The sequence below is a fragment of the Empidonax traillii genome, unplaced genomic scaffold (genome assembly GCF_003031625.1).
Source record: "Empidonax traillii isolate 1590-97213 ecotype Southwest subspecies unplaced genomic scaffold, ASM303162v1 scaffold383:size710549, whole genome shotgun sequence".
In the NCBI taxonomy this organism is placed as follows: Eukaryota; Metazoa; Chordata; class Aves; order Passeriformes; family Tyrannidae; genus Empidonax; species Empidonax traillii.
In genome coordinates, this window is record NW_020955576.1 from 128,621 (window position 1) to 145,665 (window position 17,045).

At 45.4% G+C, this 17,045-nt stretch overlaps 1 protein-coding gene across 2 annotated transcripts in view; it reads left to right on the forward strand.

Annotated features, from left to right (window-relative positions):
• Positions 1 to 17,045, forward strand: part of TRPC5 (transient receptor potential cation channel subfamily C member 5) — a 92,799-nt gene that overhangs the window by 11,364 nt on the left and 64,390 nt on the right. The window lies entirely within an intron of this gene.

The window sequence follows — 17,045 nt, forward strand, 5'->3', positions numbered from 1 at the left end:
GAGGAGTCCAGCTTCTTTCACCCAGACCCCTCACTCCTGTAGTTCCCCTTGAAGGTGACGTGTGGTTTCTTGGCTAAGTTAGCAGAGCTTTGGGACTGGCAGTGTGATTTGCTGAGCGGATTTTTTGGCTTCAGAGGGCATCTCACTTACGAGTGGGACACTTTGCTTTACCTGACCTAGCACATTCAGCGTGAGTTTGAGTGCTGCTGTCATTAAAAACACAACAGAAAACCCAAAACACAAATAATGGGAAACTGGGTAATAATCCCCATATAAAAAAAAAAAAAAAAAAACCAAAAAACAATCCCACCAAAACCTATTTCCAGGCCTGAAATATACCCTTAGCAAAACATTTTGATTTTGCTAAGGAAAATAAGTCATCCTTATGACTGAGCGAGGGTGGACTGTTCTGTGCCACAGAAATAAAATCCAGAGTACTGGGAGGGAAAATGAAGACTTGAGGCAGAAAAGCATCTATCTGCAACTTGGAATCCCTCCAAAGTGCATACTCACAATAAATGGCACTTGGAGCCTCCAGGCCTGGCCTCGAGGAGAGGAACAAGGACTGCTGTGCCATCTTCCCACTGCAGGAGCGTGTGGGTGGGAGACAAGCAGGCATCGTGGGGGCAAATACAACAGCAGTGGCGTGGCTGGGGCAGGGTGTGATGCACAGCAGTGGGCCAGGGTCAGCCAAAAGTGGCACCTTTGAATAATTAAGGGAGAGCTTGGAGAAAGAGCAAGGCAGAGGGAAGAGCTGTAGTCACCATGAGATAGATATATATATATATATATGGTGTAGCCCATATGGGTTATAATCCTCCTCTTCATCGTTCATCCTCCCCTTGGAAATCCAGAGGCAACCAGTGGGGAAAAAAACCCCAAATTTGTGTGTTCAAGTAACTAATTTCTAACAAACACATGCAGAGGGGACACTTACTAAAGCGACGTGGAATGGGTTAATTGCAGAGGACTCTGAGCATGTCTTTTAGGAGACAGGAGAAATTCCTGAGTTCACAGGATTGAACTGAGCCATTTAAGAGCTGCACTGATTCTCTCTCCAACTGAAACAGCCTCTTGTAAGGAGAAGGGCTGCCAAAGGAGTAGGTGAATTCCTTGCCTTGGGATCTGTAGGATGAGTAGTGGCAGCAGCATCCCTTGCTCACTGTGGGGAGGAGCTTGTGCTGGTGTAGATAGAGCCCAATAGGTGAACAGCTAACTTTGTCACTGCCTAAAATCAGGGAACCCTTCCTGGGCGTGGATGGTGTCCTGTAGTTTGCCATGCTTGCATGTGCCTGTGTGAAAGCTGGAGAAGATAGGGCTGTTTGGCTCAGCCTCTGCAGGCTGCTGGTCTGACACAAGAGAAAATGTTTGTGGTTGTCAGAGGTAGAAGGGTCTGCTCTGCTGTGTCTTGATCAGAAATCAGTACAGAGGGACCTGAACTGCAGCTCTGAAAACAGCTCTGGGAGGAAGGAGCCAGACCTGGGCCAAAGGTGTGTGAAGAAAGCACAGAGCAAGCAATTGGCTGAATGGATTTTAGACAGAATTGAAAAGATGTCTTTACTGGCAGCAAAATCCGGGTAAAACACGGAATGCAGAGGTTCCTGGAAGTGGGGAAGGGGACAGGAAAGTGTGTGCTGAATCTGGCTTCCCACTGGAGAGCTGTGCTGGCAAAAGAGATTGATGGGCAGGGGATGGAAATCCCAGAGCTGAAGAAGTTGAGGAAGGATAGTTAGGCTACAAGTACTGTAACCCTGAACAAAAAGATATTTCTGGTCCATTGTGGCACTTCAGAACACAAGGAGTAGGGAAACATCAGTATGTTGAGAAGAATTTGGCCTTAGTTCATCAAAGATTGTTTAGTCTCATTTTGTTTTTTTTCATGCATACACTAGCTGTAATTAGCTACTAAATACAAAACTATGCCTTTAGTATAGTTACAGAAAGGGACCTGAAAAATGAAGTCTTGAGAAAACTGTGAACCTGAATACTTTTGGTGAATCCAAATTAAGTCCTGTGTGTAATTAAGCTAGCAGGGATGAAGGGCAATCCTAAAGAGTCAAAGAATTAATTTTAGATTTGTGACAGACTCACTATTTTAATCAGTCATACAGTCTGTCTGGAAAAATCTCAGTATTTGAAGGAAGTCCCAATTTTCCCTTGTGGTGATGCATGTAACATGTCCTCCATTAGTACTGCTTTTGCTGTAATTTTTGCTGTTCTGCTATGAAAACTTGATTGTGGGTAATAAAATTTAATGGACAATGTTCAAGAATTGAGCAGCTAATTATATGAACAAGGAAATGTGTAAAACTAACCACAGAGCTTGAAATTATGGAACTGTACATGGTCATTAGGCCCATTGAAAGAGTAAGGGAAAAAAAATCCCCAGGTCTTCATTTTATGTCTGTGCCAGTTGTTTGTTATACAAGCTGGGTTTAGCCTTTTGTATCTGTTTTTTAATCAGACACTTGATATGCTTTTATGTGTCTGGAAAGAAGAGCGCTGACAGTATCTTGAAAAGGAGAGCTGTGCAGTGAAATTTATTGAAGCTGGGAAGAAAGCAGAAAAAATGAATTTTAGAAACAGAGTATGTTCCTGTTACAGTAACCAAGACTGGGGCTTCTCGGTGTTCTTACTTGTAGCCAGCCACTCCTAAACCCCAGTGAGAGAAGCAATCAGAAGTGTAGATCTGAAGAACTGCTTCTCCCAAGCTGCAGCAGAAAGGCAGTGGAAAAACGCCCGGTTTGCCACGCCGCTGGGACGTGGCTGTCGGATGGAGCAAGCGCTGCTGCTAAAACTCCCAGTTAGAGTCCTGATTTGCTTTTTAAGCCCAGAGGATTTCTGAGGCACCTCAAGGGTTTTTACCCACACTTTATTTTGCCACGTGTGATGGAGTGTGCTTTCTATCAGACCCCATTCACATAACTGGCGCAGGAAGCAGAGCTGGGGGCCGCTCTCATTTCCCACACAGGAATTGTGCTTGTTTTGCCACAGACCTGATGATGTGTGAGGAACTCAGCTGAGGTGGCTTATGCTGCTTCTCTGGTCGTCCCCAGCCCTCCTGACAGCTTTGTGGGTGTGCAGAAAGCCAAGCCTCAGGTAGCTCTGCAGTGGGGATCTCAGCTTGATGCTCCTTCCTCCAGTCCATGTCAAAAGTCCTGCTTCTCTGGCAAAGCTCTCCGAGAGAGGGGGACGTTTTGAACACATTTTTGTTCACAGCAGGAGGTACTTCAGGAGCTCAGGACTGGGGTCAGCCTGAGCAAGCAAAAGCTGGGAGTGCCACTCCAGTCTCTGCTTTCTAAGGGAACATATGCCAGGTGAAATAGTGTCCAGGTGATGTCTGACATCTGCAGTGGTCACTCCAGCAGTTTGCATCGCTGCTTAAACTTTGGGTGTTTCCTGGGTTTCGGTGAACACCTTAAACATAACTCACTTCTGGGACAAATTTTATTCAGTAGGTGGGGCAAAATAGGTGAGGGTGTCTTCAAACATCACCCAAGCACGGAGGTATAGAGGATAAATAATGCAAACTGCTAACTTTCCATCTCCTCGTTTATAAGGATTGGAATTGGAACCAGCAGGGATCGTGCCCCAGAATTAACACCTCACTGAGACGGACGGGGCTGTTCAAACCTTTCTGAGCCTTCTGTTCTTTTCCAGAGTGTCTGCTGACTCCTGCAGCTGTCTAAGCAGCAGATACCTGAATTTTCAGATTCTTTACAGTCACTGAGGATGGAACATTTCAATTAAAAAAGCAGGAGGAAACCAAAAGGAAATGAGGGTTTGAATGAACAGTGCCTGTCAGAGGAGACTAGCAGTGCATCATCACTGTACATCTGCTGCTCCAATGCCTTGTTTGAGTGAAAACATCAGTAGGGAAAACATCAGCAGGGAGGTCTTACTCTCCTCTACAGTCTTCTGCACGCAGTTAAATCAGTGGTTTAGGTGTGTGGAATGGAATGAGCTTTACTGGCCCTAGATATTCTATCCGAAGTTGGTAGTGTCTCCTGCTTTCTTCACCTGGAAAACGAGGGTGATACTTTCTGTTTTTCAGGGATCCCTAACCAGATGTGCTAGTAGGAAGGGATCTGCAGGTGGAGGACCCTTTGAAAATAGTGCCTGTCTGGTAATTCCTGTGCTGTTTGCATTTCTGTCTGTAGCCACAGTTATGACTATACTTAAATAAAATTGTCCAGTGTGTAACATATTTTCTCAGCTGATATTAAGCTCCTGCAGGAGAGAAGCTTCAGCAGGCTGTAAGTAGGCCTGTATAGAAATGCACTTCTCTGCCAAGAGCAGTGTTAAATTGGTGGCTGATTATCGGGTTGACTCAAAGAGGTCCTCTGTCCCTACATGAGAACAAGGGTGTATGATATCAAGCTGGCATGGTTTAATGGACCAACAAAGCTGTCTTCAGGGGGAATGCCAGTGATGCTTCTGCACTGGGCTGACTGAGTGATAACACCCTTTTAGCTTTATAAATAGCAGAGCAGGCAATCCTCGAAGTGTGTGGGCTTGAGTCTGTACAAAATGCTGCTGTCGCCCTGACCTGCCTGGTGCCAGAGCAGAGCACAAAGATAACCCTTGCAGCATGGACTGTGCTTTCCTATCCAGGCAAGGGCTTACTTACAGGGAAGGAGGTGCAGTGGCCTGCAGAGAAGGTCTGGCAGCCCCAAATCGAGCAGCTGTAGTACTGGAAGAGGCTCCCGAGGGCAGTTGGTCACAGCCCTGAGCCTGACAGAGTTCAGAGTCTGGAACATTTGGACAGTTCACAACAGTTTGGACAATGCTCTCAGGCTCAGGGTGGGATTTTTGGGGTGTTCCTGTGCAGGGCCAGGAGTTGGCCTTCGATGATGCTTGTGGGTCCCTTCCAGTTCAGGATGTTCTACGATTCCAGGATTGCCAAGTCCCTGTGCTCCAAGGCCCGTTTCTCCCTTCTCTGCCCCATACCTCAAATCTGCAACCTTTGGCTTAAAGTTAAAAGATTTTTAAACCTAGAGAATTTGAGACGCTTTCTGTCTGGTTTCTGCATCAATGAAGTTCACTCAGTGACTCACACTCTTTACTTCACACCCTAGAGGCTAGAGACTTTTTTTTTTTTTCCCCCCAGAAGAACACATTCTCATGTAATTATTGAACTCCCAAAGCTCAGGGCTGAAAATAACCCCTAGCCAATGTGGCTGAGCTCCCAAGGAAGTGACAAGCGTGGCATGACTGTAATCTAGTCTAGTCGTGCAGACTGTGAGCAGTTACAAACAGCCCAGAACCCTGGGGAAAGCTGCTCTCCTGGGGCCACACAGCTCCTTGACAGACTGCTGAGGGTGCTGCTGCCTACGTGGCCTTCTCCTGGGTGTGGTTTATCCTCATTCTCAGTCTTAATACCAGAGGAGTTGCTTTCAGAGTCGCTTTGCAGACAGTTCATTGCTGCTCTGTTGGAGGGGATCAGTGTCTTGTGAGCCATCTGTCCTGTAAGAAACGATGCTGCTTGTCAGGGAGGTGGTGGGAATGATATCCTGCAGGTGTGTCTGGGGTTTAGCAGCTCTGTGCAGGCATCCAGGGAAGAGAGGTGCAGGAAAAGCTCGGCTTTCATCAGGAGTGCACAGATCAGAAGGAACACCAAGCAGCCAAGAGCATTCTGCAGGTAGATGTTGTTTGGGTAAATCAAGCAATTAGTCACCTTTCTTCTTCCTTCGCAGGTTCAGTGCTCTCCCTTCCTTTTGTTTGCAAGAAAGCACAATTTTGATGTAAGTCTACACTGATCTAACCTGTGTTTTGTGGAGGAGCCAGGAAAACACAGACCAGGTGATGTTCAGGGAGAGCAGAGGAGCAGTTGGTAAAATTGTGGGTGCATTCCTTTGCCAAAATTACAACTGACAGAATCTTGAGAGGTGCACAAAGGACAGGAGTGGGACAGAGGCGCCCCAGGAACTTTCAGCAGGTTCCAGACACCAGTTGTGAGGGCCAAGTGGAAAGGAGCAGCAGCAAGGAGCCTTTAGAGAGCCTTGGAGGGGAGAGGAAATGAATGTCAAGAGAGGAAAAGAAAAGTGGTAGAGACAGCTGTGATAATTACCACCCTGGGGGTGATTTTCATTAACCTGCAAGATCTTCTTCTCAACAGGGATCAGACTGAAAAGTAGAAAGTGAGGCTGTGTCAGAAGAAACCTGAGAGGGAGAGGGAGGAGGGAGAAAGGGAAGACACAATGTCCTTTCAAGAGAATCTAGGAGAGAAAAAGTAGTGCCCTGTACTGGTCTGTGGGTCCAACAGTGAAGACAGACCCGGGGGCAAGGTACTTGTTAACTGTTTCCTTTTTAAGGTTTGAAAAACATTCATATTTTAAGTAGTTTATTATTCATTAGCATAATTAAGAACACATAAGTCTAAACTCACTGAAAACAGAATTAACAAATTAACAGGTGCAGGAATTTGGAAATGAGAGGCTCGGGAAAACAGAGCTTGAAAATTCCAACATTAAGTAAAGCAGTGAAATTGTGCCAAGCCTTACTTATGGGTTTGTGCATTTCTTTTGCATAGGCTACTCCTGTAGCCAGAGGAATAGAGCTCGATTTAAACAGGAACCCCATGCAGTTATACTGTAGCTGAGCCTAAAACCCAAAATAATATTCTTCCGAAGAATAATCGATGAGCCTCACCTTGGATGTCTGAGGTGTCTTGAATGAACACTTACCTTGAACAGGGAAGCAAACTGCAAAATGAAATCCCAAAGAAAATGGGAGAAAAATTTAGAATAGTATCTTGATGGAAGAATATACATAAAGAAAAAAGCAGCGGCATTAAGGTATACCACAGACAAGAGCTCGTGGAGGAAAAAAAACCATCCTATACCCATGTAAGATGTACCCCTTAGAAAGACCAAGAACTCATTTCCAAGATAATGTTCTGCAGGTTTTTCAGTGTGTGACAAGAGTAGCTCTGTGGGATATTTAAAATAGGATTTTCCCTAGTAAGGTAGGACATTTCTAGTTTTTATCATCACTTCTGGTACAACCTTTCATGGAACAGAACTGCTGATTGATCTCCATCAGGGCCATGGGTCCCAGGAGAGGGGGATCGCTGCTGTGAGATTGGAAAAGGGTACCAGAAAGCTTCCACTGTCAGATTATGGGGCAGAAGGATGTCTGCAAACTTCAGGTGTGAGCTCGGGGAAGAGAGACCACAGTACTGCTGTTAAAAACTGTGGCTGCCTGTATGGTGAGGGGCAGGTGAAAACTCCTGCACTGGGTCTCTTTTTTTCCCATCTCTCCAAGGGAGCTCAGTGACACAGCTTCCCTGGAACACTCTGACTGCAGATCACCCTGGCACTGAGCTTACCTCAAGAGGCACCAAAGATCTGTTACAGCTATTAAGCTATATAATATATATATTAAGTATAAAATGTATGTGTGTATCTGTATTTCTGAGCGGTTGTCACTTGCTGTCACAAAAGGATGAAACCAGTAACTTCTGTTTGCTGCATATTTCCAGTCCACACAACAAGAGGAGGAGTGCTGTTCATCCTTTTAAAAGTGCTGTTAGATCTGTGGCTGAAAAGCTGGGTGTTATTGTTGGTAGCCAGAGGGCACAAAGTAAGTATGCAACGATTAAGAAATAACATGGTTACTCCTGCAAATCACTCCTACAGATCTCTGCCCCAAATCTCTTGATTTTTAAAGGAGTGATCTGGAGGTTGAACAGATGAGTTTATGCTGGAGATATTATTCAGGAACCTTTTTAGGGCATTAATAGAAGCAAATAGCTGATTCTCTGCATTTCTTCACTTAAAAGCAGTATAACAGTGTTACTCCTCTTCCAGGTTGCTTTATGTCTGTGCAGCACTTTTTGATGTCTTTTGGATTTGCCTGCTTAACACTCTTGAGAACAACATTTTTGCACTCTAAATGAATGTGTTTTTATTGCCTGCAACCCCTCTGTGGGTCTTCAAAAACTGCCCAGTCTGCAGTTCTAGGCTCTTTCCTGAGCTATCTTAATGAACTAGGATTTGATTTTGCTTCTTTATTTTATATCTGCAGACTATTCTGTTTATTGTCGTTGTCAGGAGAAGCTCCCTCCCACATTCTTTTTATGAAGATTTCTCTTTTCTGTATGGCATTTCCACCTCTCCATAAAATACCTCGCTTTACTGCCCAGCCAGGGCAGTTGTTTTGTCGAGGGACTGTCTCAGCAGAAGTGGCAGTGAAGAACTGCAGGACCAGGGCTGAGTTGTGCAAACCCACGACTGAGACAAACTGTGATTGCCCTGCCATTGCAATCTGTACTGCTTAGTCTCCATCCTTTTAAAATACATCCACCGAGAACTTTTGCTCACAGAAATGTTTCTCCTTCTTAGCCCTACGACCTTTCTTTCTCCTGTGAAGGTTTCAGAAGGGAGAGATGTCTGAAAGCTTGTTCCCTTTCCACAGAGTGTCAGAGTGCTTGTTCCCCAGCACCCCCATGGGAGCAGAGCAACCGGTGTTCTCCTTTTGGTCCCGTTTGTGAAGAGGACTGGAAAATGCAAGTGGTGTCCTCCCTGCCTATGGGGCACAGGTTCCTTGTCTTCCTGTCCCCAGTATTCTGCAGAGGCAATGGATTTGCCTTTTAATTCCTCCATATTTACCATGGTTTAGAACTTAGGGCAACAGAATTCATGGGTCTTGCACTTTTTCATCTCCAAAAAGTGCTGCAGTTGAACGTAGTATTGTCTAAACAGCCTTTCTTTTTTTTGCATTTGGGAAAGATACATTTGAGAGTCGAGTACGTGAGTTTCCCTCTTCCCTCCAAGAACCTGCAGTCTGGTTAGAATGACAGAATTAAGAACAAAACCAGAATGGAGCCAGAGGAAGAGTTGTTGCTGCGCTGTAGCCCTGGAAACTCAGTGCAGGGGCTGCAGGTGATGGAGCTGGGTCCTGGCTGTATTTTCACATGGGTGTCAATGAAAACAGCCCAGCAGAGCTTGTTCAGAAATGGTAACTGATAACCACTAATAAATCCACCCATTGCTAGATGAGAAAAAGAGCCTAAACCGTAACTCTGAGTTGTTCAGTGCGTGCTGCCACTGCCCTTTCCTCTCCCCGGCCACAGCTCTCCTAGGGAAGATGTTCCAAGATTGTCTTGTTGATTGAAGAAATGATTACAACTCTGGTTGGGCTAGAGGGGGGACAAGTAAAAAAAAAAAAAAATCTGTGCTTCGATAGCTGTGGCAGCCAGAGATTGCAAGCAGCAGGCACAGAAGCAGTGGACATAGAGCCCGGAGATGATAATGATGCCATGCTACATTAGTGCTGCATTAGCAGATAAGACAACAGGGCAGCATGCTTGACAGTATTTCTCAGTTCAGTTGACATCTCTTTTTTGTTGTTAGATGGTGGCAAATGAATAGATAGCCCGTCTCAAAAGAGTAGGGGACAGAGCAGTGACGTCAGACAGACAAAATGAGCTTTCTGCCCTGCCTGAATTTGCAAAGATGCGTTCTATGAACATGTTCCGGGGTTGTTTGGGGTTTTTTTTAAGCTCCTCACAATGGTGCATTTTTATTTATTGTCAGCTGTGTGATGGCTGTGGGGAAAGAAGTGGGACAATTGCAGGCTGTATATACTTCACTGTAACTAGCTGAAAGCACATGCTGCAGCCATTCCATCACCATTTTAATAAGTTTAAGAGTTCTAGTAGCCGAGACTGATTTTTGTTGAAGGAATACTGACGTATTCCAGGGATGGGTCAATACTCCCCCCTCCTTTTGTCTCACAAATAGGAGGTTTGCAATTGGCTCTACACCAGAGGCTTTTGCTGTTATCCTTCCCATTAAGACTTGCTTTCAGGGCAGATGAAATCAAATCTGAGATACCTACACCCTGCAAAGAGCCCTCTGGCAGAACTGGAGGTAGACAAGGATGTTGCACGCCCTGATCCCAAGGATGACATGTTGGCCCATGTTCTGCCAGGCTGTTGGGGCTGTGTGTGAATGTCCTGTGCATTATTATTGTCAGGTGAGAACACCGAGAGACCAAAAGTGCTCTTTTTCCCCATTTTCATGATTCAGATCTTGGTGGAAGCACTGAATTTAATGTATCTCCTATGCCACAGGCAGTTCCAAAGGTGCCTCTCAACCAAATGGTTCTTCCAGCCCTACATCCCTGACTTTGGACCAGAGCCCTTCAGAGCTGGCCCAGAACCGCCTTACAAGCTCAATTGCATCTTAGGAATTTGAATCCGTGCCCTTGTCTCATTTACAACTTACTGCAGGGGGGCTTTGGTTGTCTGTGTGTCAGCATCAGGATGCTGTGAGATCAAGGCTCCTGCCTTACACTGCCTGAACTCTGCTGCCTCTGCAGATTGGAACTAGCCTGGTGTTTTCCAGGCAGGAGGAAGGTAGTGCAGCTACTCCAGTGCCACCATAAAGCATCAGCATTTGCAGCTTATATAGCTTATTATAGCAGCACCAAAGAGTCTGCACTGATGGTCTGGGACTTTGCTCCTGAACAAATGCAGGATCTTGATGAAGTGATGAGGTGTTTGAACAAGTAGAAAATTGCTGTGGCAATTCAGGGAGGGGAAAGGGGACTCTGGCAGCCCTTCACGTTCAGGACTGACACCTGCAGAGGTGTGCCTCCCAAAGCACCATCGGCCCTGCTAGTGGAGCTGGTGGAAAGGATGCAGCCACACCTCTGTGGGGATCCATCTGCATCCCTCCCCTCTGCCCTGGACCACTTGGCAGCTCCTGCTGGCAAATCCCCTCTGGAACCTGTGAGAACATGCTGCCCTTCACACACTGGCACTTTGCTGCCAGAAATGGCTTAATCCTGGGCCTTGACTGAAGCTGAGGTCTAGGGAGATGCAGGATGCACTGTTACATCAGCACTTCAGTAACAGGCAGGCCCTGCACCTTCGGTTCTTTCTTTTGGGTGCACTGATAACTCCTCTGACTGCGCTGTAGGGCAAGGTGCCTGTTTTACATCTGGTTTTTATTAGAATTGCTCTCCCCACATCCAACCCTGCGTGGCTGAGGAGTTTGGCTGAAATTTTAGCATCGTTAACACCCCATCAGTGCAGTGTGAAACGTGCCTGTAGGCCAGCACCGGGGAAGTGTCCATCTGGAATCCTCCCTGGTGTGGATCGAAGCCTACCCCTGGACATTTGGGAAGCTCTGCTGTGGGAAGAGGAGGCTTGTGGGAATCCTAAGCATTTAGAGACTTGTGCTCTGGTCTAGCTGTTGGTATCCCAGACCCTCTGTCCATGAATTATGCCCTGGCTGGTGGAGGGGATGTAGAGGAAGGGAGCTTGCTCGTCTTTGGCCAGAAGGAGCCTCCCTGCTTTGCAAGATGAAACAAAGCTGAAGCTTCCAGCAAGGAGCATATATATATATATATAAAAATATATATATATATAAATATATATATATATAAATATATATATATATAAGCACATAGACATATATATACACACATATATGTATCCCATATGCAGTTGGTCATGACTCACCAATTGATTATGTAGTGGAAGAGACTTGTACCAAAGAGCTGGCCTTTCCAAATCAAATATATATATATATATATATCTATCTTTCATTATTGTCACCCTCCTCAGGAAGTTAAGAATTTCAGAGTTGGGACTTGAGTCAAATGGTGACATTTTGAGTTACTGGCAAAGAATTTTGGCTTCTGTAAATTTTATAATCTGAAGTTTGAGGTTGTCGTCTTCTACAAACGCTGCTTGCATTAGAGGGTTATGTGCCACACCACATAACTATGTGGATTCTTACCTATGCCTGAGATGGTGATGAGTGCAGAATATTCTACAGAGAATTTCCCCCTGCATATTCTAAGGACATATCCTCCAGTGTGAGTCACGAATGACTGCAGCCTTGCATTTGTATCACATATGCTATTAGTGCTCTCCCTTTTGCTCATCTTGGGCAGTGAAACTGCTGATGACTACTCATCCCTGATTTTATTAGCTGTTGGTTTCTCATTTTTGTGTTGTACTACAGCCCTACAAGCTTTGGAAGGCTCTTGTTTCAGGGAATGATGTCTCTTATATAACTTACAAGCTGAATATAAGCTTCCTGAGATGATCAGGCCCTTGCTAAAGGGAATTTGCACAGCCATAGGCACCAGAAGGTCATTACAATTTTATAGTTTTCAAATGCTTCTGAGGTTGTGTGTTTACTCAGTCATGCATTTAAAAGCATCACAAAAAAATTCTGCTTCTGGTGGTGGGATGCAGAGACATCATGAGAAGCAGTGAGACTTAGGGTTGTCATCTGGTTCCCACTGAACGCCATGAAAAAAAGCAATTTTCTGGAACAGGAGGGTATCTTTGGAGAAGAAAAGGGATTGCAAAATGCTACAAAGTCAGTTTTATTTCCTCATACTGTGCTTAGCCAGGCATTATTAGTAAATAAGATCTGGAGCACGTAAAAGAAGGATCCAATCACAAATTCAATTGGTCCATTAGCTACATGTAATATTATTTACCTAAGTGGCCCTTCTGGACTACTTCATAACTCAGGTTTATAACCTTTTTTTAAAAAGATCAATAGTGCTGAGCCTGCAGTGTGTGAACACGAGGAAAGAGGCCATTCTCACAGTTACAGACCACGATTTCCAGACCTGGAGTCCAGATTAGAATTGCAAAACGAGGAAAACACCCTCTCTGAAATACAAAAAGGGAGAAATAGCCCCAGAAGGAAAGGAGGAAGGAAGCAGCGGAGTAAGATGTGTTGCGAAGGATCAGTTTGTTTCTTGGGCTGATACAACTGGAAAGTGCAGGTGGGTTTTACAGCACATAAACCCTTCTGCAGATCCCACAGGGAAGATGTGGTGACATTTAAAGCCGCACAAGGAGTTTTGCCAACACGTGTCAGAGCGAAGTCGCCGGTGGGAGGGAGCAACAGCCGCTCTGCAGCTTGGCAGGGCGGGGGCTTTGTTGTCTGCTCTGAGGTGTGATGTGAGTTGGCTGCTCGGGCAGAGTCCCGCCAAGAGGGAAAGGCAACTCTTTCCTATTGATCTTGTGTTCAAGATCCGTGTTTGATTAGTTCCTCGGGTTGTCAGATGCTCACATCAGCTGGGAGCAGTGAGTTCTGGGAGCAGTGAGTTCTGATAGCTGAATTCCACACCCCTACAAGTCTCTGCTGCTCTCATTACAGAGGGAACTCAGCCATCAGGAGCAGCGGTACTTTTCCACCTCTGAGTCAGCATCATGATGATAAAAGCAAATATAAAATCCAGGAAGGTCCTATTTTATAATGAGCCTGGTGATACATGGATATAAGCTGGCACTGGCTCCCTCCTTTACAGTTATCCCATTTCCTGCAGGTCCTTCTGATTCCCGCGAGACAGTGGCATGTGGGAGCTTGTAAGGTGAAGTGGCTCAACTGCTAACAGATCCTAAAAAAATCTGTAGTGACAACTCATGGAATTTTTAGTGGCAAAAGGCAGTGCTGTTGAGAGACCTTTGCCTGTCTATCTTCATTAACCATCTCTCTAACTGGTGGTTGCTGCTCACTGCTTCTCCCCTGCTCTTCTTTTTCCTGGCCCCTTCCTCCCTGCTGCTTGCCCATTGCTCAGGCTGCCCCCCCCGGCCTTTTCCTGTGTTACCACATATCTCTCCAGACTCTGCAATTTTCATCATGTTCTCTCCCTAACAAGAAAATTAGAAAAGAAAGGTCATTTTTTTTCCTCTTTCCGTTGTCGCTTGCCCCTTGGTGGTGTTCACTTGGGCAGGATACACGAGTGTGATGAGCTGATCATTTGGTATTGAGTTGTGCTGGAAGAGTGGGAGACTCACAGTGCAGTGCCTTGGAGAGAGGTGATTGCAGATGCCATACAGATGATGGCATGTATAAAGCCACTTCTTTATTTTCAGCCAAAGCCATTGTTTCCAACCCTTGACTTAAAGTAATACCATTCCCCTGCACGTGGTTGTAACATCTCCATCCCACAAGTCCAGTCCAAAAGGAGGCAGCAGGAGATTCCAACAAACCTGCCTGGGGCAGCTGTGATGCCATTCACTCTTCAGAGTGAAAGAAGTGGCTGTGTTGGTGTAGGGGATAGATAAGTCTGAACTGAGAGGTGAAGGGTGCAGAAAAATTTTTGCAGCCATAGAAAAACCATTTTAAATTATTGGACAAAGTAATGTGGCCAGAAACCTTCCTTTCCCAAGCCAGACAAGCTGTTTCTGGTATGACTGTTCTTTAGGGGCTAAAACTCTTGATTTCTGTGCCAGGCAACACAGAAGTGGTGTCAGGCTGAAATGGCTTGGAGATTTGGACTTATAGTTCAGGGAGAGGGACATCTCAGCTGGAGAGTGGTGACAGAGTCCAAACTGAGTGCTAAGTCCTCTTCCTGTGTCTTTTGTATTTTATTGTGTGGTTCTCTTGTTTCTCTACACCTGTTTGTGCTGCAGGTATCACCATTGCCTTAGCCAGTCATTCAATATTGTCTGAGGCATCTGCAATCAGGCATAGTCTGGAAGTGCTTTCTTTGCCTGCAATCAGGCATAGTCTGGAAGTGCTTTCTTTGCCCCAAACTCAAGTAGCAGAATATGCCTCTCTGTGAAGAGAATTCATATGGAAAACATGCATTTTCAGGCTGTCTGCAGAGATTCCAAGATTTTAGTGCTTCTATTTTTGCTGCCTTTCAAGAACATCGTTGCTACTTCTCTCTAGGCAGCACCTGTGTATTGCCTACCCCTTCTCTTCCCTGGATTTCATCAATATTTTTGTCATTTTTCAACTGTTATGCCTGAATTATGACCAGTCTGGGACAAACAAGTGGTCTGGGGTCTACCAGCATTGTCTGCTTCACCAGGAGATGATGCCTCTGGGAGACTGGTGGTATTGAGGAGCAACAGCTAGAGCAGGGATTGTTGTGCTTGTTCATTCCCTTCACAGGCTTGACTGATGCTCTAATAGACAATTTCCAGCTCAACAGCCAAAGGTTTTGCTGAAATCTTCCATGTAATTCAGGCAGACAGTTGGGGGTTTTGTGGTGCTTTGTGGTTTTTTTTTTTTATACTGCATGCTCTCATTTCCAACCCCAGTCAGCAGCATGTGTTTGTTAGGCTGTGCAGTGTTGGCCTGAGAAGAACTCAGGAAAATCAATCATCAGTCTTTCCTGTTTGGTTTTATTGCAACTTCTTATGTGCTTGAAGTATTTATAAAATGCTTTCTTGGACTGGGGTTGTACTGGGAGATGAGATCTCACTGAGGAGTTAAGAAATCTGAAGCTTTCTTTTCTTTCTACAAAAACTGTTGGAAAGGAAAGGGATTCAGTTCTGGCATGATGTTTCATGAGGTGACATTTGTTATAACTCACTGCAAATGTTACTCACCATCTACAGAATGTTCAATTAAACTGAAGGGCGGTGAAAGAATACACTTCAGTAGCTGCACTTACCACCAGAATCCCTCAGGTTTTTTTGGAGCCAACTTATTCCCCCTGGAGACTTCTACACGGTGACTGCTGTCCTGTGTGACCAGTCCCACTGGGAACTGGTGTTCCCTGCTCCCATCAGCCAGATTGTCACACTAGGACAAAATTTGCCTTCCCCTTCGGGTTTATTCTTACTTTCCCAAAGATCTCTTTGTCCTTAGTTGTTAGCAGACCTGTGCTTCATCCTCCTGTGTCCTGTCAGTGTTTCAGTGGGAGTTAGCTGGGCCCCTCCTGAATAACGTCTTCAAAAACAAAATTTGAGAATCACCTGTCAGCCTCAATCCTTTTGAAAATCAGAGTAGTTGGTTCTACGTGTAGTTTAGTGAAACTTGAAGCTTCTGAGTCACTGAGATTGTTCCTTAGTTCTAAAAGCTTTAGTGGCATAATTTTCCATAGAAAATAAACTGATATATTTATGGGTTTTATTCAGATTGTAGTCCTTCTGCCTCACATGCCTTTGCGTGTGTCTTGAGGTTGAACCGTTGGATTCCATGACTCTGTATGTGCAGAGACACGTGTGAGCAACGTGGGAGCAGCTCTGGATCCGGAACAAACAAACTTTCCTTACACTTCTGTCGGAAAGCGGGACACTGAGTGAGCGCGTTCTGGGAGATGCCAAACTGGCTGGTACGGATCCCTGGCTCCCCAGGAAGTTCGCAGATGCAACTTGGCTGTAATGCTGCAGCCACCCACTGCTCTGCAGTGTCGGCTGGGCTGGAGCTCAGATCCACCCACTCCCACCACGCCAGGCCCATCGCTCTGGAGCCGAAGGCAAAATGCAAATGTGTGGGCTCCGTGGAATGCGGCTCCCCCACGGCAGGAGGTGATGGTAACAGGAGCCCAATTCCCGTCAGAACCACGAGAACCTCCCTTTTCCCCTGGACAGGGCACTAAAAGGGAACAAAACTCTGGCTAATCTGCTGCAGGAAGCCGTTGAGCTTTGTGCAAGGAGATGGAATAAGTAGTCCAATTAGTTACAGCTGCTGGTGTCCCCTGGTCCTGACTTGGGGTAGTTCATCAATGCCAAACAGAGGCAGGCAGGCTTAGTTCCTTTTTTTTTCCCTTACCTGTGAAAACCTGTCGAGCCCATGTTTCCTGTTACTCCAGTCACCTCTTAGGCTCTTAAGGAGCCCTAATTTGTTCAGTTTGCCGCACTTGTTCCAGGGCACAATTTACTTCTCGTTTTCCTAGACCTAAAAACAACATCACAGCCTTTGGAGAGGAAGGGTGGGGGCTTTCTACATTAGCCTGTCCTTAGGTCCTATTTATAAATGAGGAGAGTGAGAAAATATGTTTAAAAACATTCAAGCTTTAAAAATAAAACTGTGACCTAGTCAAAGAGTAAACATTAAGGAAAAATAAAAACCTATTTTAAGACATGGAAGCAGGGGAGAAGCAGCAAAAAATATTCAAAATGAATCTATTACTGTAAATAGGAGGGTGTAAATCAGCAGCTTTTATCACTGGCAGTTCAGAGATGCTGAGGACCTGCATCATCAGTGGAAAAGGAGGAACTGAAAAAAATATTGACTGGGAAATAAAGCAAAGATGAGAAATCCACCTATTTGCCCACGTGACAGGTTATCCATAACCAACAAGATCGTGCTTCTGAGCAGATA